Below are 9,360 nucleotides of genomic sequence, written 5' to 3'. Positions count from 1 at the left end.
GTATACCATCCAGTTCTGGTCACTAGTCCTCAGAAAGGATGTGCTAGAACTGGAGAAAGTCCAGAGAAGGGCAACAAAGTTATTAAGGGTCCTGGGGGACCTCAGTTACAAGGAAAGGCTACACACATAAACGTATTCTCTCCAGAGAAGAGACGCTTGAGAGGAGATATGAGAGCAATATACAAATACCTCAATGGTTATTCTACCATAACGAATAATATCTTCTGTCTCAGGGAGTATAAGAAGACACAGGTCACTCAATGAAATTGGAGGAGAAGCAGTTTAGCCTCAAACTGCGTAGGACTTTTTTCACTGTCAGGGCGGTAAGGACATGGAACTCACTTCCACCATCAGTGGTGTCAGCGGGAAGTATTGATAGTTTAAAAATCTCTTAGATGGGCATCTTAATGAACACAATAAACAAGGATACAGGTTATGAGATTTTGACATGCGCGCGCACACACACACACAGGTTGAACTGGATGAACTATTGTCTCTAGTCAACCTTACCAACTATATAGTTACATAGTTAGTCTGGCCGAAAAAAGACAAAAGTCCATCCAGTTCAACCATAGAAAAAAAAAAGAAAAGTTATAATCCTACACTCACAGTTGATCCAGAGGAAGGAATAGTGTACTATGTAACTATATGTAACACAGAGTTAGTCTTGAGATTAGGTGTTGCCAGAAGGCCAGGTTTTTAAGATAATGTTAGAAGTGGCAAGGTGAGCTGAACTATTACCAAATAGGTAGGCTAGATTCTAGTGTTTTCCCTAGCTGGTATGTCAACGTCAATGTCCAACTGAGTAGAATATTTGGGATCAATTTAGCAAATAGTGTTTTAAACCAGTTCCAAGACTGCAATAAACTTAGTAGTACATTTAGCAATGAATTCTACATTCCTAAAAAATTTCTGCCACTCCCATCCGCTTTTATGTAGGTCATTGCTGGAGGTGAACGTCTGTTGGCATTGTCACTAGAAATTCCGTTCACATTTGGCAACAATTGGGATCAGATCAAGGAAATACTTGCGTAGTATGAAGGTTGGAAAACCAGGCTGACAAGTTCTTACCTGATTTTTACTATGTATCAATTAAATTCAATTTTCAAGCTGGAAACAACCCAACACAGATTATATTATATAATAAAGTAACAACACTAACTAGCAGTGTGGTAACAAAGTAGATTTGGGTGTGCTTGTGTTCATGCTTGTGTTCCCTCAATGCTGAAGGGTCTGTTCCCCTACAACCAGGGGTGGACTGACAACTCATGGGGCCCCCAGGCAATAGGGGATCATGGGTCCCCTCTGTCCTTGCCCAAACTCAAAAAAGCCTATGAAAAAGGTACCAGGGGCATCTCATGGGGCCCCCTACTGACCCCGGGCCCTCGGGCAGTGCCCGAGTTTCCAAATGCTCAGTCCGCCCCTGACTACAACTGATATTTCAGTTTTTGTTAGATACTAGAAAGATAAACCACCTAAGGCTACGTTCACACTAGCTTTGTCAGCAGGTGTCAGACAGGCGTTTGTGAAGTGTTTTTAACACTTCTCAAATACCTATGAAAATTCTGCACATGGTAGCACACAGTGCTGTTCACACTGAAACGTTAGCGTTGCGTTGCATCACGGCAAAGCTGATGCCTCATGTCGAGTCAGGAGGAGTTGAAGCCTCCCATTTACAGTCAGGTCCATAAATATTGGAACATTGACACAATTCTAACATTTTTGGCTCTATACACCACCACAATGGATTTGAAATGAAACGAACAAGATGTGCTTTAACTGCAGACTGTCAGCTTTAATTTGAGGGTATTTACATCCAAATCAGGTGAACGGTGTAGGAATTACAACAGTTTGCATATGTGCCTCCCACTTATTAAGGAACCAAAAGTAATGGGACAGAATAATAATCATAAATCAAACTTTCACTTTTTAATACTTGGTTGCAAATCCTTTGCAGTCAATTACAGCCTGAAGTGTGGAACGCATAGACATCACCAGATGCTGGGTTTCATCCCTGGTGATGCTCTGCCAGGCCTCTACTGCAACTGTCTTCAGTTCCTGCTTGTTCTTGGGGCATTTTCCCTTCAGTTTTGTCTTCAGCAAGTGAAATGCATGCTCAATCAGATTCAGGTCAGGTGATTGACTTGGCCATTGCATAACATTCCACTTTTTTCCCTTAAAAAACTCTTTGGTTGCTTTTGCAGTCTGCTTTGGGTCATTGTCCATCTGCACTGTGAAGCGGCGTCCAATGAGTTGTGAAGCATTTGGCTGAATATGAGCAGATAATATTGCCCGAAACACTTCAGAATTCATCCTGCTGCTTTTGTCAGCAGTCACATCATCAATAAATACAAGAGAACCAGTTCCACTGGCAGCCATACATGCCCATGCCATGACAGTACCACCACCATGCTTCACTGATGAGGTGGTATGCTTAGGATCATGAGCAGTTCCTTTCCTTCTCCATACTCTCTCTTCCCATCACTCTGGTACAAGTTGATCTTGGTCTCATCTGTCCATAGGATGTTGTTCCAGAACTTTGAAGGCTTTTTTAGATGTCGTTTGGCAAACTCTAATCTGGCCTTCCTGTTTTTGAGGCTCACCAATGGTTTCCATCTTGTGGTGAACCCTCTGTATTCACTCTGGTGAAGTCTTCTCTTGATTGTTGACTTTGACACACATACACCTACCTCCTGGAGAGTGTTCTTGATCTGGCCAACTGTTGTGAAGGGTGTTTTCTTCACCAGGGAAAGAATTCTTCGGTCATCCACCACAGTTGTTTTCCGTGGTCTTCCGGGTCTTTTGGTGTTGTTGAGCCAACCGGTGCGTTCCTTCTTTTTAAGAATGTTCCAAACAGTTGTTTTGGCCACGCCTAATGTTTTTGCTATCTCTCCGATGGGTTTGTTTTTTCAGCCTAACGATGGCTTGCTTCACTGATAGTGACAGCTCTTTGGATCTCATCTCGAGAGTTCACAGCAACAGATTCCAAATGCAAATAGCACACTTGAAATGAACTCTGGACCTTTTATCTGCTCATTGTAATTGGGATAATGAGGAAATAACACACACCTGGCCATGGAACGGCTGAGAAGCCAATTGTCCCATTACTTTTGGTCCCTTAATAAGTGGGAGGCACATATGCAAACTGTTGTAATTCCTACACCGTTCACCTGATTTGGATGTAAATACCCTCAAATTAAAGCTGACAGTCTTCAGTTAAAGCACATCTTGTTCATTTAATTTCAAATCCATTGTTGTGGTGTATAGAGCCAAAAATGTTAGAATTGTGTCGATGTCCCAATATTTATGGACCTGACTGTAAGTCTATGGTGACGCTCCAAAAACGCCTGACAGGCGTTTGCGGGGCATTTGCGAGGCGCTTGCGGAGCGTTAATACCATTTAACTTCATTATAGGCATTTGTGGTGCGGTTTTAACTCTTGGCAAACGCCTATCAAATGCCTCAAACATGAGCATAGGGCATTTGGGGAGCGTTTGAGTAGCGTTAAAAACGCTTCCCAAACACCTGTCTAACGCCTGTCAAACGCTATAGGGGAGTTTGGCAAGAGTTAGAAATAAGTCAACTGTGAATGAGCCCTAACAGTCTCTTATAAGCCCCCATTCACACTTGAGCGTTTTTCTGCTTTCCTTCCACCTGACTACATTCAACATGCTGAATCCCATTCTTTTTTTTTTGTCCTTGTTCACGCTTGTGCTCTCATTTACCCTGCACTCTATGCCCTACGCTCAAAAAAGTCTCTAGGCTTTTTTTTTGTGTATTTGGGCTACCAGACTTGACCAATAACTAAAATATAAATTTTGATGTTGACTATTTAATGATTATAGAGGGTGCTTTCACTACTATGCGTTACATAGTTACATAGTTAGTCTGGCTGGAAAAGTCAAAAGTCCATCCAGGTCAACCATAAAAAATAAAGTTATAATCCTACACCCACAGCTGATCCAGAGGAAGGCAAAAAACCCAGCAAAGCATGATCCAATTTGCTCCTGCAGGGAAAAAAATTCCTTCCTGATCCCCCGAGAGGCAATCGGTTATTCCCTGGATCAACGTTACCTATAAATGTTATATCCAGTTATATTCTGTGTTATTAGTGTAGGCGAGGGGTCTCCAGTCTTTCTAAACAAAGCACCAGTTTACTTTCCTTCAGACTTTAGGGGAACCGGATTGTGGCCAGTGGGGATAGAAAATGTCCCAGGCCCAGCGTCAGTGAGAATAAACATGGCCTCGGAGTTTGTGGTCAGTAGTAGGAGGAGTAAAGCCCCTTCATTGGTATCAGTGGGAGGAATAGTGCTCTATCACTGGTAATAGTGGGAGGAATAGTGCCCCATCATTGGCATCAGTGGGAGGAATAGTGTCCCATCATTGGTATCAGTGGGAGGAATAGTGCCCCATCATTGGTATCAGTGGGAGGAATAGGGCCCCATCATTGGTATCAGTGGGAGGAATAGTGCCCCATCATTGACATCAATGGGAGAAATAGTGCCCCATCATTGGTATCAGTGGGAGGAATAGTGCCCCATCATTGGTATTAGTGGGAGGAATAGTGCCCCATCATTGGTATTAGTGGGAGGAATAGTGTCCCATCATTGGTATCAGTGGGAGGAATAGTGCCCCATCATTGGTAATAGTGGGAGGAATAGTGCCCCATCATTGGTATTGGTGGGAGAAATAGTGCTCCATCATTGGTATCAGTGGGAGGAATAGTGCCCCATCATTGGTATGAGTGGGAGGAATAGTGCCCCATCATTGGTATTAGTAGGAGGAATAGTGCCCCATCATTGGTATGAGTGGGAGGAATAGTGCCCCATCATTGGTATGAGTGGGAGGAATAGTGCCCCATGATTGGTATGAGTGGGAGGAATAGTGCCCCATCATTGGTATCAGTGGGAGGAATAGTGCCCCATCATTGGTATTAGTGGGAGGAATAGTGCCCCATCACTGATAATAGTGGGAGGAATAGTGCCCCATCATTGGTATTGGTGGGAGGAATAGTGTCCTATCATTGGTATTAGTAGGGAGGAATAGTGTCCTATCATTGGTATTAGTGGGAGGAATAGTGTCCTATCATTGGTATTAGTAGGGAGGAATAGTGTCCTATCATTGGTATTAGTGGGAGGAATAGTGTCCTATCATTGGTATTAGTAGGGAGGAATAGTGTCCTATCATTGGTATTAGTGGGAGGAATAGTGTCCTATCATTGGTATCAGTGGGGGGAATAGTGCCCCATCATTGGTATGAGTGGGAGGAATAGTGCTCCATCACTGATAATAGTGGGAGGAATAGTGCCCCATCATTGGTATTGGTGGGAGGAATAGTGTCTTATCATTGGTATTAGTAGGGAGGAATAGTGTCCTATCATTGGTATTAGTAGGGAGGAATAGTGTCCTATCATTGGTATTAGTGGGAGGAATAGTGTCCTATCATTGGTATTAGTGGGAGGAATAGTGTCCTATCATTGGTGTCAGTGGGAGGAATAGTGCCCCATCATTGGTATTAGTAGGGAGGAATAGTGTCCTATCATTGGTATTAGTAGGGAGGAATAGTGTCCTATCATTGGTATTAGTGGGAGGAATAGTGTCCTATCATTGGTATCAGTGGGAGGAATAGTGCCCCATCATTGGTATTAGTAGGGAGGAATAGTGTCCTATCATTGGTATTAGTGGGAGGAATAGTGTCCTATCATTGGTATCAGTGGGAGGAATAGTGCCCCATCATTGGTGTCAGTGGGAGGAATAGTGCCACATCATTTGTATTGGTGGGAGGAATAGTGCCCCATTATTGGTTTTAGTCGGAGGAATAGTGCCCCATCGTTGATATTAGTGGGAGGAATAGTGCCCCATCGTTGATATTAGTGAGAGGAATAGTGCCCCATGATTGATATTAGTGGGAAGAATAGCACCTCATCATTGGTGTCAGTTGAAGAATTATGCCCCACTGTTGGTGTCAGTGGGAGAAATAGTGTCTCACACCATTGGGAAGAATCGTGCCCCAAGGACCAGATAAAAGCTAGCAAAGGGCCACAGTTTGAAGACCACTGTTATAGGGCGATGGTTCCAAATCTCAGTCCTTAAGTAGCCAGAACAGTCATTGTCATTGATTTAAATCACCTCTTCAAGGTGAAGGAGAGCCTGAAAACATGACCTGTTGGGAGTTTGGGAACCACTGATATAAGGGATACTGACTTTTCTCTTTACTGTTAGGGGAGTGGAAAAATCTCAACTTGTATCTAGGATCGGGCGCACTGTACCAAAATGATGAGGGTTGGGCTCTCAGTGCCAATAGACAGAACTAGCTGACGTTTGGTTCTTCAGTAGGTTACATTCCAATACTGAGGTGTGAAAAAAGGGATGTAGAAGTTGTTTCCTTACATTACAGAGGCTGCACAGGTAATGATAACGGAGGCAGATTCTTCCACTTGGCAGTCAATATAATTTGATAGCCCTTGCAATGTATACAGACCACCCCCTCCCCCCCGAAGGAGATGTGCACCTCTCACACAAAGCACTGGCCGTAGACGGTATCGTTGCCTGGTGGTGCCCTTTAATCTAAAGTTCCATTAGAGCAGAAACACCAAATGTGTTCTATAGCCTAAACACTTTCATGGCTGCTGAGCACAATATAAATATTTGAAATGTGTCTCAGATACAGAAACTATAACACAGAGCAGATCTCAACCCCCTGAACTATGTGAAGGAAAGAAATTGACTTTATTGTAATGAATTTAGCAGAGTGAGATCCCAGCCACAAATCATAATCTCAATTATTTGTCACACATAGATGTTCTACCTTACAGCTGCAGACACAGTTCAGCATCTTCCTCCCCTGAAATGATGACAGCGGTACTCACCCAAAATTGATCTTCAGAAATGTGAAGTTGAATTTCTCCGCAATGCCTTTAGCTAAAGGGGTTCAGAACATGTACGTACTATAGCATGCATGGTCCTGGCCAGGGGCTGAGTGACAACTCATGGGGCCCCCGGGCAATAGGGGATCATGGGGCCCCTGTGTCCCTGCCCACACTCAAAGCACACCCAGAAAAGCCTATAAAAAAGGTACCAGGGGCATTTCATGCGGCCACCTAATGACCCCGGGCCCCCGGGTAGTGCCTGAGGGCTCGAATGGTCAGTCCGCCCCTGGTCCTGGCACTGGTTCAGCATCTTCCTCCTCTGAAAAGAGTGGTACTCACCCAAATGATGATAATTGATTTTTGTAACCTTAATGATTATTTTCTCCACAGTGCCTTTAGCTAAAGAGATAAATGAGGACATGTTTCAAAGTATTCGGAATATGTAAGTAGTATAGTATGCATGGTCCTGGCACTGGTTCAACATCTTCCTCCTCTGAAATGATGACAGCAGTACACACCCAAAACTGATCTTCATAAATTTGAAGTTGAATTTCTCCACAATGCCTTTAGCTACAAGGATGGATGTGTTCAGAACATGTAAGTACATAGTATGCATGGTCCTGGCACAGGTTCAGCATCTTCCTCCTCTGAAATGATGACAGCAGTACTCATCCAAATGATGATAATTGATTTTTGTAAATGTAAAGATTATTTTCTCCACAGTGCTTTTAACTAAAGAGGTGAATGAGGACATGTTTCAAAGTATTCGGAATATGTAAGTAGTATGGTATGCATGGTCCTGGCACTGGTTCAACATCTTCCTCCTCTGAAATGATGACAGCGGTACTCACCCAAAACTGATCTTCATAAATTTGAAGATGAATTTCTCCACAATGCCTTTAGCTACAAGGGTGGATGTGTTCAGAACATGTAAGTACTATAGTATGCATGGTCCTGGCACTAGTTCAGCATCTTCCTCCTCTGAAATGATGACAGTGGTACTCACTCAAATAATGAAAATTGATCTTTGTAAATTTAAAGATTATTTTCTTCACAGTGCCTTTAGCTGAAGAGGTGAATGAGAACATGTTTCAAAGTATTCGGAATATGTAAGTAGTATAGTATGCATGGTCCTGGCACTGGTTCAACATCTTCCTCCTCTGAAATGATGACAGTGGTACTCACCCAAATAATGAAAACAGATCTTTCTCCAAAATGCCTTTAGCTACAGAGGTGAATGTGGACATGTTTGAAAGTATTTACAATATGTAAGTACTATAGCATGCATGATCTTGGCACTGGTTAGCTTTAAGATACAGCTGTGCTCACTGGAATGTTACCTTAGTCTTCTCAAACACTTGAAAGTAAGGACAGATAAGAAGGCAACTGGTTACAGGCCAGTGAAAGCAAAACAGCTCTTGCTTTTCTTGGGAAGTTGGGATTTGCATATTAAAGTGCCTGGGACTTTGGGGTATAAAGTTGTTTGAAAAGATAGATGGAGGTGTGGGGACCCTGGAAGGTATTTTCTTCAGTTAGATTCAATTTGATTCTGCATAGATAATCTTTAGTAAGTGAAAGGGTACTTTATTAAAGATCGCCTTGGGTCTCTGCTTCAATCTGGCACAATCCCCTATTGATCTTGGTTGCCATTTCCAATATTTAAATTGTGCAGCTTTCAGAGAGTGATGACCTTGACGTAAGTTCGACTTGAACATCGGCCGTTTGTGTGTTTGGCAAACACACGAACGGTAAGGGCGTTCGACCTTCTGTTCGCACGCCACGCCCTATGATGCACTGTGCTCTGACAGTGCATTGTGATTGTCCAAAGCAATGCACCTGACCACAGGTCATGTGCAATGCTTTGGCCAATCACAGCACAATTGTACTGGTTGCCGTCACTGCTAGCTCTGCCTAATTGTTTAAGTCTGACAGGCAAATGTCAGATAGCGGTAAGTGCTTGGCGGGTGCGAACAGGTAGGCAGGCGTCGGGCATTTTTAAATTTTGGCGAGTCAGCGTTGTTGTGACTACACTTGACACTGTGATCGACTATGGATTATGATGGAACCATTTTTTTGGCTTTTTTTTACCAGTCTAAAGGACTTGGTATGGCTTTTAGGGGGAACCCCACACACTTTCCCCCCAATTTTTGGGAGGTAGAGTTCCCCTTAAAAGTCCTACCAGGCCTAAAATGCCTGGTATGGCTTTTATGGGGAACCCCACACACTTTAAAAAAAAAACAATTACTGTGGGGTCCCTCCTAACCTTCCTACCAGATCTAAAAAGATATATATATGTATGTATATGTCTTTTACAAAAAAAAATGTCAGTCCTGCTGCAGCAGGTTCTATACATAGTACAGATGTGCAACTTTGCAAGCAGTTTAAGGGGAATCCCCCCCCCCCCCGCCAGGCATGATATTTAAAGGAGTTTTTATTTTCTTTTTTACTTTAAGCAATGAAAAATGACTGCCCCTTTAACCACTTCAAGTCAC

Source organism: Staurois parvus, unplaced genomic scaffold (genome assembly GCF_062004578.1).
Source record: "Staurois parvus isolate SC_StPar_1 unplaced genomic scaffold, SC_StPar_1.0 ptg000272l, whole genome shotgun sequence".
Lineage (NCBI taxonomy): Eukaryota > Metazoa > Chordata > Amphibia > Anura > Ranidae > Staurois > Staurois parvus.
This window is presented reverse-complemented; position numbering follows the sequence as displayed.